This window comes from Aquila chrysaetos, chromosome 4 (genome assembly GCF_900496995.4).
Source record: "Aquila chrysaetos chrysaetos chromosome 4, bAquChr1.4, whole genome shotgun sequence".
NCBI classification, from domain to species: Eukaryota; Metazoa; Chordata; class Aves; order Accipitriformes; family Accipitridae; genus Aquila; species Aquila chrysaetos.
This window is the reverse complement of record NC_044007.1, coordinates 55,476,330-55,492,088: the sequence shown is the minus strand read 5'-3', so window position 1 is coordinate 55,492,088 and position 15,759 is coordinate 55,476,330.

The window sequence follows — 15,759 nt, the reverse complement described above, 5'->3', positions numbered from 1 at the left end:
CATGCAGCTACTCACTCACTTCCCCCCGCAACCCATTGGGATGGGGGACAAAACTGGGAAAAGAAGCAAAACTCCTGGGTTGAGATAAGCACAGTTTAATAGAACAGAAAAGAAGAAACTAATAATGATAACGATAACACTAATAAAATGACAACAGCAATAATAAAAGGATTGGAATGTACAAATGATGCGCAGTGCAATTGCTCACCACCTGCCAACCAACGCCCAGTTAGTCCCCGAGTGGCGATTCCCCCGCCCCCACTCCCCCCAGTTTATACACTAGATGGGACGTCACATGGTATGGAATATCCCGTTGGCCAGTTTGGGTCAGCTGTCCTGGCTCTGTCCTGTGCCAACTTCTTGTGTCCCTCCAGCTTTCTCACTGGCTGGGCTTGAGAAGCTGAAAAATCCTTGACTTTAGACTAAACACTACTTAGCAACAACTGAAAACATCAGTGTGTTATCAACATTCTTCTCATACCAAACTCAAAAACATAGCACTATACCAGCTACTAGAAAGACAATTAAATCTATCACAGCTGAAACCAGAACAGCTATGCTTTGTATTGACAAATACAAGAAAACATAGTCACTGTCCAGAGAGTTATTCATGTTCCTGTTCACCCACTATAGTTAACATGCAACAGGAGACAAAGGAATAAGTATTGAGATGATAATATAGCAATGAAGTGCTAAGAGAGGAAAAGCAGAATTGTGGCTAAATGGGCCGGGAGTCTAGGCCTAATTGTGGGGCTGGGCAGTTAAAGGAGGTTTAAGTGAATTACCTATTTTATGAGAAATCTTGTTTCTGCACCATTTGAGAGTGCACAGATTAGGAGACATTTCAGTGAGTAGGAGATGCTACCCAGAATCTCATGAACTCTCTCAGAGATATGATTGAAGGAGGATGTGTTCTCCTCCACAGAGAAATTAAAAATAAATTTGTGTATCTCAGACCCTACAGCTGAAGACTAGAAAGAAAAAACAGAGTGCAAATATTCTGCCTGAGCCAGACCTGGATTTTAATAGTAAACGTGTAGGAGCTGTGGGGATTTGTAAGTTCAGAAAATAAATGTTTAATTGTCATCTGGGCAACAGGTAGAGGAGAGGAAGGAAGACTGTAACTCGTGAGAAAGGATAATATAATTTGGGATTAAAGGAAAGAAAAAGATTGCACTCTTTAAGGGTAGAGCTGCAAAACCGTTAGTAGATTAAATGGACATGGACTAGTCAAATTACGTATTAAAATTATGGTATTTTATTAATATAAGAAATTACTTTTTAAAACATAAGTTTTCATTATTCCTTGTTTGTATAGCAGGTATGGTATGTGTGGTCTTCTGAAACTACCAGAAAGATATTGCTCTACCTGGGAATATAAAAACTCTACCCTCACCTTGCAACCAGGTCTGTGCCCAAAAATCCTTAAATGAAAATATTAAACAGATCTGTTCTTGCAAAAGAAACTCTGCTAGTAGTCTGAGTCATGGCTTGAGATCTTACTAGGCAACAGATACATATAAAGAAAAGAGAGTTAAGACAATTTAGAAAACCGTGAAATTTAATAGACATTTTCTTAGAGCCTCTCTTTGTCTTTGCCATTTTTAAAAGTCTATTCTTTGTGTATTAATATTCACATTCTTGTAAGAAAAGTTGGCTTTTAAGCATCAGAATTTGAATAAAAGGAGATTTACTTCATCCTTTTCCTGATATATTCACCTTCTGTGGTTTTGAAAGAAAATTGAATAAAAATCACATATGAAGTGTGGCTTTATTTCTACTTTATCTTTTTTTTTTTAATGTCGGTGTTTATATGGTAATCTATTTAATCCATCAATAAAAACAATGTCTAGATTATTTTAGCACCCTGGAAATGCTATCTTATTGTTGTGCTTGGCTTGCTGAATTATACAGGAATTATCAGAAATAGTTATTACTTCTGCTTTGCCGCTTATATTAATGCTATATTTCAGTGTACTTCTCTGACAGACTCATTAAGACACAAGGGCAGGCTGGAGAGCAGTGCATCTTCTCCTGCATTTTAATAAAGTGCATACATAGCAAATGCTTCACTGTCAGTTAGAACTGACAAAATGGAAACATTTCACAGTTTTAAAAACCTGACTTTCTCTGACTGTGCCTTGGGCAACAAGGCTAAAGATAATATATTGTCATAAATATAGAGCAATGATGAAATTATTCTTTTATTTCTTCACAGTTTCTTGTAAGGTTTCTCAGGTTTCAGAGTTAAGTGAAGCATTTTAATACGTGAAGCATTTTGCCATTACAAACTTACCCATACCGTTCTTCTGAAGCCTTTGGAGAGCTTGATTTTGCAAAGAAATTGTCAGCGTGGATTAATGGCACCACCTTTGGTGACTATCTTGTTTTAATTTGAGCAGAACTGTACTTTATAAGAAAGCTGCATTTCCTGAGAGATTTTTCAAACTTCTTCCCTCGAATGAGACAACAATTTTCTGTCATTCTGCACTGCAAGGAATTCATTGTCTTCAACAAGCTTTATGCATGTTCAAGCAGCACCCACACGATATCATTTCTGCGGTAACGTAGCACTTTCCAGCTCAATGTATTCGTTCACAATATTTGTGTTCTACTTAAATATTGCATCTCTTATCATGAGGAACATCTTACATCTTCTTTTACTTATGATTAAGTAAACCGGGAAGTTTCCATTTAAGACTGAAAACCAAACCACAGTTAGTCCTGTATCCCTCAAAGCAAAGACATACCTAATTCTAACTGACATAAAATCTAAATTAAGTAATAAACCAGACATAAACATTACCAAACCGGATAGGAATCATATTAGCCAGCTGAGCACTTCCCCAATTACACATAAGAACTGAAGGTCAAGGTGAGTTTAGTATTTGCTGAATGTGCATAGAGTGTAATTGTTCAGTTTAAAAAAGAAACATTGCAAAGACATCCATTTTAATGTGCAACCTTGGAGAATAGTTACATTTGTCACTTTCATGAACTCCTTGCTCACACAAGAATAGTGTTCACGTGACAGTAATAGTCTCAGGAGAGCATCAGTGAAACTTTGTGGAGACCTTGCTGTATTAGTGTTATAATGTGAGATATATGAATATGCATTGGCAACATTATTTCAATTGAAGGTTGTTGAGGCTTCTACTACAGAGGCATTAGAAGGTCAATTGTGAGATTTAGATTGGTGTAATGCTTTGAGTTCAAGGCTACAGAGACTACTCGAGGTTTCCATTATGATACTTTGATGAGGTGATTAGTCTAGGAAAATTATTCCATTTCAAACCTGAACCATTAGGAGAATCATTATACATTATGGGACATTACACTATATTCTGGCAGTGTGATTATTTCAGTATTGTATTCACAGTAAAATAAAATGAATGGCTGTCCTGGTTTCAGCTGGGATTGAGTTAACTGTCTTCCTAGTAGCTAGTACAGTGTTATGTTTTGGGTTCAGTATGAGAAGAATGTTGATAACACACTGATGTTTTCAGTTGTTGCTAAGTAGTGTTTAGTCTAAAGTCAAGGATTTTTCAGCTTCTGATGCCCAGCCAGCAAGAAGACTGGAGGGGCACAAGAAGTTGGGAGGGGACACAGCCAGGGCAGCTGATCCAAACTGGCCAAAGGGGTATTCCATACCATGTGACGTCACATCTAGTATAGGAACTGGGGGGACCGGGAGCAGGTGAATTGCCGCTCAGGGACTAACTGGGCGTTGGTTGGCAGGTGGTGAGCAATTGCACTGTGCATCATTTGTATATTCCAATCCTTTTATCATTACTGCTGTCATTTTATTAGTGTTATCATTATCATTATTAGTTTATTCTTTTTATATTCTATTAAACTGTTCTCATCTCAACCCACAAGTTTTACTTTTTTTTTTTCCTGATTTTCTCCCCATCCCACTGGGTGGGGGGGAGTGAGTGAGCGGCTGCGTGGTGCTCTGTTGCTGGCTGGGGTTAAACCACGACAATGGCAAATTAGAAACTCTAAGCATGACTTTTGAATAGCATTATAGGCAAAGACAGAAACCCAAATGATACTACATTGCTTAGTACATCAGGAATCAGAAGAAATGTTAGATGGTTAAAAGAAAGAATTAGAGGAAGATAAGATCCCTTGCAAGAGCTGACTAAAGAAATGGGTGGTCATGGAATGAGACAGAAAAAAACATCATCATTAATAAGAATCAGAACTTAGAAGCAGGAAATCACAGAATTGGCATCTCAAAAATCTTCTGATCTCAACTTCATGCCTGAAAGCAAGATCCATGACCCTCCGAACAGATATTTGTCTTACTGCTTCTTAAAGACGTGTTAGCGGAGACTGTACGGTATCCCAAATCAACTCCAGACCTCCACCATTTTCATCAGTTTTGCTAATAGCCAAACTGAATATTTTTGTCTGTTATTTAAGCTCACTGCTTCTTCTCTATGCACATAATGTACCCTCCCTACAGGAAGCAGATTTTTGTGTATTTCAGAACTATTAGTATGTTCTCTGTGGTCTTTTCTCCATCAGGCTAAATAATCTCTATTCATCCTATAATTTTTCAAAGGTCATTATTTCTAGGCTTTTTTATTCTGATCTTTCTTGGTGTGCTCTGATTGATCAACATCTTTCCTGGCATATAGTACCTCACCTGGACCTCTTCCTCCAGCTAAACCCCAGTGGTAAGGTTAACTTCATCTGTCTGAAAAGAAAAGCAGAAAATGAGGAAATGGTCATTTTTCTGCACAGAAGAGAATGACTAGTTTAACTATTGAAACATATTTTCACCCCAAATTTAGACTATTTAAAATACATTCAATGTGCGCATCAACATGGCTTTGAAATGGACTTGGTGTTGGGGGTGGAAATATCTCTGATATTTTCAGGTTTAAGCAAAATGCTCTCTTATTTGAGATTTTTTTTCAGTCTGGAACCTTTTCAATTTTCATTGGTATGATTCTTCAAGAAAAATGTGAAATTGCACATGAATTGTACACACCTTACTATCTAACGATGTATCTCTTCCAACCACTCTAAATAATATTGGACTGCCACAAGCCTCCATTTGGAAACGAGTGTTATATTTAATATATCTCATCCTGATTTGTGTAACTTTGCATGCTTTGAAAAGGAACTGATTTGTTGGGTGACAAATTTACAACTGGCAAATACATACTTGTAACAAAAGTCTAGGAAATATCTCCAAAATTTCAGTGGAAGCTAACAAAACTATTTGAGTGAACAGTGCACAACACATCAAAGCCGGCAATATGTTGACAGTGTTCATTTGAATTACTCATACACATCACCTCATTCAAAATTAATTGCAACCACACAGAGGAAAGGCTTGATGTCATTGTGGAGAGCTCAATAAAAAATGCTCTTCAACGTGCACCATCCATTAAGAAAGTGAAAAAATTGCTAGAATATCCACCTAAAGGATGAAATGGAATGGAAAATAGTGAAAGTTTCACTGTCTTGATAAAAATGGATGCATGAACCATACAGATCTTGAATCTGCTCCCAAAAAATGGATGGATCAGAAAAAGGACAGCAAAGATGAGTATTAAGACCATCTATTAAAAGATGCTGAAAAGAGAACTGGAGAGGACATGCACAAATGAATCAATGATAGAAATAATTGAGGCAATAAATTGTGCTGAGAGGGTAAATAGGAAAACTCTGCTCACCCTTTCCTTATGTAAAAAGAAAAAAAGTGCCAGTGAAAGAATGATTGAAAGCAAAGCCATACCTACCTAAGACAAATCCCTGATACTCCCTGGCTGTGTCCAAAAGATGGGATACAGCAACTTTTCCCAGCTCCCAGGAAAGGAATGTGTAGCTCACACAGGTCCACCTGAAAAGTGCAAGACTAGGTTTCCCCTTTGTCTTCCTATTTTCCAGAAGAAGAAAAGCCCATCATGCAGGTCAAAATCCGTCTTGCCCAGGGACCTCAGTGGCAGATCAATTGGTGGTGAGCTGCTGCCTTACTATCTGCCAGTAAGTAGTACTAGTCATAGATATTGTGACAATCTAAAGTTGATATAAAAATAACAAAAGAATACAAAGTGAGGAAATAAACACTTGTGGATAATGACAACATTCAGATTACTATTACTATTAGGAAGGAGATAAACCTCAGTAGCATGATTGTATAATTTCACTACATATTACTATATTATTATTTTCTTGACATATTCTTTAGAGTATCTGTTCCAGACCGTTATAAGAAATGGAGTTATTAGAAAAGGGATCATCTATTTAATGTATTATGAAAAACTTAAAGTCAGATTAATAAAATTGTAAGAATCACTGTTTTAACTGTCTAGGTAATATGAACTTCAGAGAGTTATTATCCCTAGCAATCTGTTGCTTAATTTTGTTTTTTACATTTTGACCACGTTCCTTTCATACCTGTCTAGTGACTAATGTGGCAATGTTTGCTTAACAATCAGTGTTGCAGATGGTGCCATGCCTGGAGGTGGAACCATATATGGAAATTTCATTATAACTTAAGAAATGAAACTGTCAATTTAGATTATGCTATTATGAAAAAAATTAAGTTTCATGCAATGTTAAAATGCTGGTGTAGTGACAAAACTGTAAAAGCAAGGGAATGCTAAGGCTTTCAGAAACTGCTTTACTCTTCTCCCAGAAACTACCAGCGGGCATGGCCCCGTGTGCTCTCAGAGGAGTTCATTTATTACTATGGATGTAGCATTTCCCCCAAAACCTGAACAGCAAGCTGCTTTAACAATTATCTTTCATTTGCTGTTGTCACTGCCTTGTGACACTTAAAAGAAATATAAATATTCAGTCTCTTGTATAACAGCACTGCAAATTCATGCCTGACACTGATGAGGAAATTTTCACCTTAGTTAGTGCAGACAAATTCATTTTTTTCCTGGTGTGCTTACCTCAGACAACTTTACAACTTCCTCCATCACTTACTAGTTGGTTACTTTTGAGGCATTTTAGGGAGAGTCATATTTTCTTAGGAAACATCAAGATAATTTTGTCATACCTAACTCTGCCATTAATCTGACACAGTTTTGCAACACCTGTGGTTCCCTACGCGTGACAAAGCATGTTGCGATGCACATCTCTAAGCCTGCAGTCTGACTTGCTATTGTACATCCAGCTTCCCAGACCTCTCTCCAGGGGTCAGTGGAAGGCCTCTGTCCTTCAGCACAGTAGCCAGATTTGCTCCAGCTAACGCTGGCCAAATGTGCTTTCCCTACACCTGGTGCTGTTCATGTGTTTCATATGAAATGATTATGCAAAGAGGAATCGGCTCTGTTGATCTGCACATCCACAGGCTGAGGAAAGCTCTAAACCCGCACAACATTTCTTGCTTGCTCCCACAAATAGCCACAACAGTAGTGACAAAAGGTTCTGTGCTTGTCTGGAAGACTTTAAAATAACAAGCCTAGTACTGTTAATTGACAGATATGCTTCAACAGGCTTATATAAAAGTTTTTTTCTAAAAAGGAAGCTGTTTTATCTCCTATAGTTTTTTAATATTACATAATGCCTCACATTGCTTGAAGTAGGTCTCATTAGTGAAAATGTGTAAAGATCATCATATTTCCATTGGGAAGTTTCAACTCTGTCTTGCAAGTTGCCTAATACTTAGAATAAGCTTCTTGTTCATAGTTCTAGTATTTAGATTTAGTAATTTAGTTACATCCCAAAATGCACTGTAGCAATAATTTAGGGTATTTCTGGCTTTAGGGGCCTGTGTGCTAATTGCAGAAACAAATTTATTCACAGTGAATTAAGACAAACAGGAAGGCCTTCAGCTGGCATACTGTGCAGAATGTTTGCTAAAGCTGAAATGGATCAAAAAGCTTCAGTAAGACTTTGTACTAGCAACCTAAATGAAACACGTTTCAGAATTTAAACATGAATAGATAATTCAGTTTTTAAAATACCTAGGGAGTGTTAACTGAGAATCATGCATGCTAAATCTTGAAGAAATGCTATGGCTTTAAATGCTTTAAGCTTTGCTAGCATAACTAGCAGAGTGTATTTCTACTTAATGGAGAACACAAAAGTCTGCTAAAATGTTTAATTATATATTTTCATAACCCATGAGACAGCATCTGCTTGTGCTTCATTTTGTACGGGTGCATCCCTAGATTTAACTTTGACCTTTTGGATGATCACTGTATTTTGATTCACTGTTATACAGCTGTAGTTAAAACATAGGTACTGCTTGTAATAGAAAACTCTCCACTTAGATACTGTTGTGTTTATGTGATGCTTTTCTAAGGCATCCAACTTCCATTGCAAAATCTGGAAATCAGATAATCGCATAATGAGAAAAGTATTAATACCTGGTGTCTCATCCATAGATGAACAGCAGATGTAGAGATTTAAACATCCTGATAATAATCTGATAACTATTGTTAGTATTGCATTAGTTCAGCAAATATTACTTTTCATTGCACCAAAACCATTTCTGAATGTAATGAGATCAGTCTCCTACTTTGGGTAGTAGTTGTGATGGTTTTATGTAGATGTAGATGTGATGCCATATTTTTCTCCATGGTTATAGGACTACTTGGTGAATAGGCTACAAATCTGACATACACACTTGGATCATTTAACCACAGGAAGGACACAGGGATCTTCTTCTCCTTTCAGCCAAAGAATAGCGATCTTATCAGTCCATGGAGCAAAGAGGCTTTACTGTCTTCTGGGTATACATCAAGCCAGCTTCGTCATGCAGCCCAGCAGTGGGGCACAGGCTGGTGAGGGGGCTGTCCTGTGTGCTGGGCAGTGTAGGGGGGGCTCACACACCTGGCTGCACTATCTCCTCCCTGGGAAATGCAGCGCAGCGCTGTGTGGTTTGAGTTCAGCTGATGAGGAAGGAGAGGACCTGTCTCCCTTGAGACTCAACTTTTTTTTCTTCCTTTTTCAACACTGATTTCTGTTCCTCAGACTACTGGAACTGGACAACTAAAAGGGACGATGAAAAGACTGCATGGCTGGGTCCTCGTACTAAATTCTAAGAATAGATTATTTAACACTTCTTTATGGACATTTAAGACCATCAATGTGTCCCTAAGGATAGCTAGCTGCCTACGTGAAACATATTCTCTCTGCATTTGTTGACCTAATGACTCACATGCTAGATTTAATCAGATTCTTCAGAATATCCAGTTTCCTGATTCCGAAAAAAAAATCTCAACTTTGAATAGCACTCCTAGAGGTAAGTTTCACTGTGAAATCCAAAATGTTTCTGCTCTAGCAAAGCTTGCAGGAATAAAGCTCAAGGGATATGCTACTGCAGAAGACATAGCTCAGTTTTACTCAATGGAGTTTTGGCTATTTACAACACAACTTGTCTCTAAGGTCCTCTGTACTAAGGATATGTATCGTAGGGTGGTATCTAAGTTCCCGTTTCTGACCCTCATGGCATGGCCGAGTTTTCATGGTTTCTAGAAGTAAGTCGGTGGAGTTGTTTTGACTTCAGTGCACCATTTAGAAGAACAAACCCACATTTTGTTCATTTTTAAATACTTCCTTAAACAAAATGAATGTAATTAAAAAGAGATTTATTAAGTGTCCAGTTTTCTCTGCTGATAAATGTGTTCACTATTTGGAGTTTAATTTAGTTAGTTTACTTTTCAGAGACTTATTTTAAGCCTTCTTGAATTGTTGAAATAGCAATTTGCACATTGTATAAGCTGTTTACAGATTTCAGCTGCTAGAAGGTTGTTAGGGATATGAATCTATTTTGCCTTCAGGCGTGTCTGTCAAAGACTGATCAGCAAATGAAAAAATAATTACATACCATTTCAGATTATGTTTTGATGGTAATTTTGATACCAAATACAACTGAAACAGGCTTTTTCTTTAGGGGAGAATAAAAATAGAGAAAAAAACATTTGTTCCAGTGGAAGGAGCAGAGTCATTTATACTTACTCTAAAAAATCTGTAATCAGGCTTGGAAGTGCTCTCTGTGAAGAGCAAGGGATATCATATCTGAGACACAGCATGGGTTTGATTTGTCATTGTCCCCTTTCAAAGCCTAACTAAGTGAAATATCTACAGCACTTCAGAAGAGGATTACTTCACCTAATCACTTGTCCCCACAGATAGCTGAGCAAACGTGTGTTGTAATTACAGAGGGGTGAGAAACAACCTGGAAGAAGGTAAGCCCTAAGCTCTGGGTGGCAACACCTGTAGGCAGCTTGTCTGCTCTTCTGTTCCCTTCCTGAAGAGCGTCTCTGCCATGGCTGGATTTGAGGGAGCTCTTCAGCTCTGACAGCACAGGAGCAGCATCTCTCTCACAAACAGTGACAGTGAGCTGTGTTTTGCCCATAGTTTCCCATAGTTAGAACACTCATTCATTAAAAAAAAGAAGAGAGGAGAAGAAAATGAAAGCATTTTTTGTCAATAATTTTAGTTTTCTGTACCTGCTATACCTGATTTCGTAAATCTGTCAGGTTTAGGAAAGGTAGGGCTAGTAAATGAATAAAGAATAATTAGAATCCAGCTCTAAATCTATAAGGAATGAGGGTTTCTTGCAAATATTGTTCTTGGAGAGAAAAAGTGAACTGGATGGATGAACTATAAAGTGGGTGAAAAAACTGGCTGAACTGCTGAGTGTGGTCCCAAGTGCAACCAGCAGCTGCTTACAAGCAGCATCCTCAGAGGTGACCACGGGAGCTCATCTTATTCATCATCTTCATTAGCAATTTGGCAAGGAGATGGCATGCATCCTCAGCAAATTTGTGGGCTCCACCATGTTGGGGGGAGTGGCAGGTATGCTGGGGTGCACGGCCACCATTCAGAGGGCCCCTAACAAGCTGGAGAGATGGGCTGACGGAAACCTCATGCAGCTTAACAAGACCAAATGCAGAGCTCTGCATCTGTGGAGGAATAACCCATGAAGCACCTGTGTGGGCTGGGGCCGGCCGGCTGGGAAGCAGCTGGGAAGGAGAGGACACGGGGGCTGGCAGACACATGATGAGCAGGAGACAGCAGTGCGTCCTGGTAGCAACAAAACTGAGCCTTCATCAGGACCGTGCTAGCACATGTGTAGCCAGTTCGAATTAGGTATGAGGGAACGTGTCCTCACAGTGAGAGTAGTTAAACCCAGGAACAGGTTTCCCAGAGAAACTGTGCAACATGTGTCCTTGGAGATATTCAAAACTCAGATGGTCAAGGCTATGGGCAAGACAGGGTAACTTTGGAGCTAGACCTGCTTTGAGCAGGACCTCAGATCCAAGGGCTCTTACTAGCTAAATTATTCCGTGTTTCTAAGTCAAAGAAGAAAAGCATAGACTGCACCTCACTGCTCCTAAAGATAAAACTTTATCCAGGCAGGGGACCTTGTTCACTGCTCCATCTCACAGATCAGGAAAGTTTCTAACAATGAACCAAATACTGAAAGAGGGGACAGGAGAGTGATGGAAGAAGGGAATCAGCTCCCTTTTGGAGACATCCATAAACATCAATAGTCTCTCTGGATTACAAAAACCACAGCCTGGGAAATTATTATATCAACCAAACTGTTGGCATAAATTGACCTAAATTATATGAGTTTGGCGTAATTTTATCTGTTTACATGATCTGAGCTGTATGATGAGCTATTTTTAACTGGTGATAATGAACTCCAACAGCTTACAGGACAGATGAGAAAGATGGGCCCAACTGTGCAGAGATAAGACTGGAAATCAGAAGTCTCCTCACAGACCTACTGCATGCTAAATATTTTTCATAATTGCTTTGAAACAGCTCAGATGGAAAATACTGTACAAACATAAAATAATATTACTAATATTATTGTGCTTTGTATAAATGCTCCTAGCAATGAAAGGAGATGAGGAACACAACTGTGCTACCCCATAAAATTTATATTAACCAGGATAACCTATGAACAGAACTTTTAAGAGACTCTCATTAAGGATCAGCTATCCTTCATGCTATACCAAATGATTAGCAACCACAGTGAAATAATCTTCCACCTGGCAGATAAATGTACAGGATATCACAAATGGGTGTATTAAATAATGGAAATGGAGAATAGACAAAGACAGACATAACAAGAAGGATTTTAAAATAAAATGTGGCTGTACCAATAGGTTGTGGTTAGCTACTGTTGTCAGTTTCCAGAAACTGTTGAGTCTTTCCAGTATCAGTCAGTCTATATATAGATATGTTTTTCATTTTGTTGAAAAACATAATGCTCTTCTAGTCTTTTATGTTCTGAAGACTGCAATGCTTTCTACCGTAGTCTCCAGTGGCCATGGGCTATCCACCTAGTGCCTTTTGCTAGAGCATATAGATCTGTTTAGTCCTTCATTTTCAAGTTTATGAGATGTTGGGATAGAAGAGAACAGACAAATATGAAATATGAAAATCTGGTCTGTGACAATTACATATGTATTTTAGGATGTCAAAGTTTTCTCTGGGAAGAAGTTTTAAGACATTGTAAAGTTCCACATTTCTGTATTTGAGCTATTTCAGACTATTTTTCTGTGCTGCCTACCTAGCCTGTGCAACTTTCAGTCTGAAAAAGAGTTTTCTGCAGAAATTCTAAGTAAAAAGAAACTTTCATCTCATGCAAGCTTAAAACTAGTCAGGCGCTATCTATTTTACATCACTGTCTGAATTTCTTTGACAAAGATTAGAGGGGGAAATGTAAAGTTACAAAGGTTAAGGTATCATTGCAATAATTCCTTAAATTTTAAGTAGGTAGCAGAAAAGAGGAAATAATTTGTATTATACAACTTTTCCAAACTGAGATATTACAGTATAAAACTTTTCCAAACTGAGATATTACAGGAGTACAATCACTGAGTAGTCATATATTAGAACTGAGTGAAAAGGAATAAAAAATGAATAAATATGAAAACAATTTCTAATTAAAAGGTTTTGTTGATTATGTTTGCATTCCTTTCTAATGTTTTTTGGAAGTGTTTAAGCAAATCAAGATTTGTGTTGGCTAACACCCAAGATTTATTTAATCACAGAAAGAAATTTTTTGGTGACTAAACAAAATTAATTTGCGTGAAAGCCAATTATGGTTTATAAAGGTCAGCCACAGGAAAAGAAACAATGCTGGTCACTGTGCTTAGGTATAAAATCACAGCCATAATAAGGAATTGTAGGTGACTAAACAATCCACAAGGTGGGAATTTTTTATTTTAAAAAATGTAAAAAACTAAGCAAATTTAAAACAAGTGTTGTATGTTCTCAGAAAATTCACTAATCAGATGAAAAGAGTAGACTCACTAAACGTATTATTTTCATAATTTTTTTTAGTTCTTCCATATCATCATATCTTCTCTTAGATTAGAAATGAAATTAATTTATATGCAAAGTCAGGTACTCGATCAACTTAAATAAGTGGAAAAGTTTTGTAGATTTTATTACCATTTCCACTTCTTTCTTGCTATTTTTTGCCAGCTACATCCAAGTTACACATCAACTATTAAGTTTTGCTTTTCCAGAGTATCCTTCTTTAAAAGTAAGAAGCTACTTGTCCTATTTCTGAAATTCATTTGTGTTCACACCCAAAGCTCACGATGCTAAGATGACTTCAGTGCTTTGTTCCAAGCACCCAGTTTGAGATATGTTTCATTGTCTGCTAGACCAGATCATATCTGCTACATGCCTGGATATAAAAAGGAACAGAAGGACAGAAGGCTCCTGGCCTTTTCTGCATCCCCTGCACAGGATTTAGGTGCTTTTGAAATGAGCTCACTTTCTGAAGTCACTGGCTCTTTCTTGGTCCTGTCTCCGCGAAGGCCAGCAGCAGATGAGCCCCAAGCCTGGAGAGCAAATGTGGTTTGCTACCAGACTGGCTCTGCAATGCCTAGGAAAAGCAGGTGGTGAGAAAGGAGATTTTGCATCCTTTCACAAGGCAGGGTTCATCCTCAGTGTGAATCAATGAATATTGGTTACAGTCTAGTTTATGATCTGCTATGGTTTGCACCTGAATAATGTTCTTGATGCTCATTTTGAATCTGCATCATTTCTATGAATGATTGTAGAAGATTCTGTTCTGATCTGTGCTGCTGAATTTGGTCAGCTAATTTTTAGCTACAGAATTCCCATTGCTGGCTTTGGTTAAAACCAATATACATTCTACTGCCTGGAGGAAGATGTTTTCCTCTCCTATTTGATACTTGACATTGTTCCTGATGAAGTATATTTGCTGTGATTTCTTCAGTAACCCATTTCTATGCCATGGCATTTTTTTTGTCGCTGTTTTGATTTGCTGCCCTCTCAGTTCTTCAAATCATGCTTACCAAGATATGACAGAATACAATTTTGAAGCAGGGAAAGCAGTAGTGACCACACAAATCCTTTTAATCTAATCTGCTGGGTAGCAGAATATTTGTGATTGGTGGGAAATCTAGACATGCTTTTGATCTCTCTGTAGATAGAAATTCCACTACAAGATTTGCATTGGCTTTGCATTTTCATTTCATGATTTTTAAAGGGATCATATGTTTTAGGTAAATTAAAACGGAAATTATTTAGTGGGTATGTGTAGATATTTCCTCCTCATATTCTTGTTTGTGCTTTGAAAAACTTCTGTAGAACATTTAGTTCTATTATTAGCAAGGAAACAGAGCCAGTGAGTTGAACTGTGTATGACTGATGACTGTGTAGTTTATCCTCTATAGCAGGTGTTTAGCATCCATTTTTAATTTAGAAAGATACTATATATTCCATGCAACTTGTATGTAACATATTAAAAGGTTAGATGATAATCATGCAGCATATCATAGGATGTAAATGAGCTCAAAAGTGTATTGCATGTTTTATATCTATTTGTGACAGTTCCTTGTAGACTATGAGCTCTCAAAAGAGCAGGACTGCAAGCCAAGAAGTGGGCACTTGGAAGTGTGCTGCTTACTGCTGGCTGTATTCTTAACCATTCAATCTTTCCGGCATGCTTTTATTCCCTTTGAGAATGCAAAATATTCTTGAGCTCCTTTGGCATAGATGGAAAAAGAATTAAAGTGATGATGAAAAGATGATGCCTACAGCATGGACTAAGGCTATATATTGTCTCCTACTTGGGTATACACTAGAATCACATCCAGGATAGAAAATGCAAATATACACAAAAGAAGAAATTTGGCAAACTCATGAGTTAGGGATGCTCAGGTGAGTGGCACAGGAGAAGAGCTTAACTGGAAGACAGAAACCTGAAGGTATGTCCAACATAATCTGGAGCACGGTGTGCCAGCACAGGGCAACTGGGAGAACAAAGCCTGCAAGGAAGGGGGGCAGAGGGAGCCAAACCTGGTTGTCTTCTTTATTTCTCAGGGAGCCTGCAGCAGCTCTGCCACTCAGTTCCAGCCCATCCTTAGAATTGCACTAATAAATGTTGCAGTCATGTTTTGCATTTGTATCATAGTAAGGACCAAAAATGCTTCCACAACAGATGACATATTGCTCTAGGCTCTTTCCCACCCTAATTTCCATATAGCAAACAAACAGAAAAATACTAACACTAAGTGGTCACTGGAGATAGTCAGCCAAATTATGCTCTCATAACTACTAGGTCAGTGAAGTCCATGCACACAGCCAAAAGCTGATTTGACCCATAGTGTGATATATAAGTAAAGCAATAGTAGTTGAACATTTATACCCCTTAATGAGGTCATATTTAATATGCTGTGAGCATTTCTGGTCACCTTATTACAATAAGGTTATTGTAGAAAGGAAGTGACAGCAACAGGCAATCAGTATTGTATAATGCAGAGACTTAAGTATTTCGAT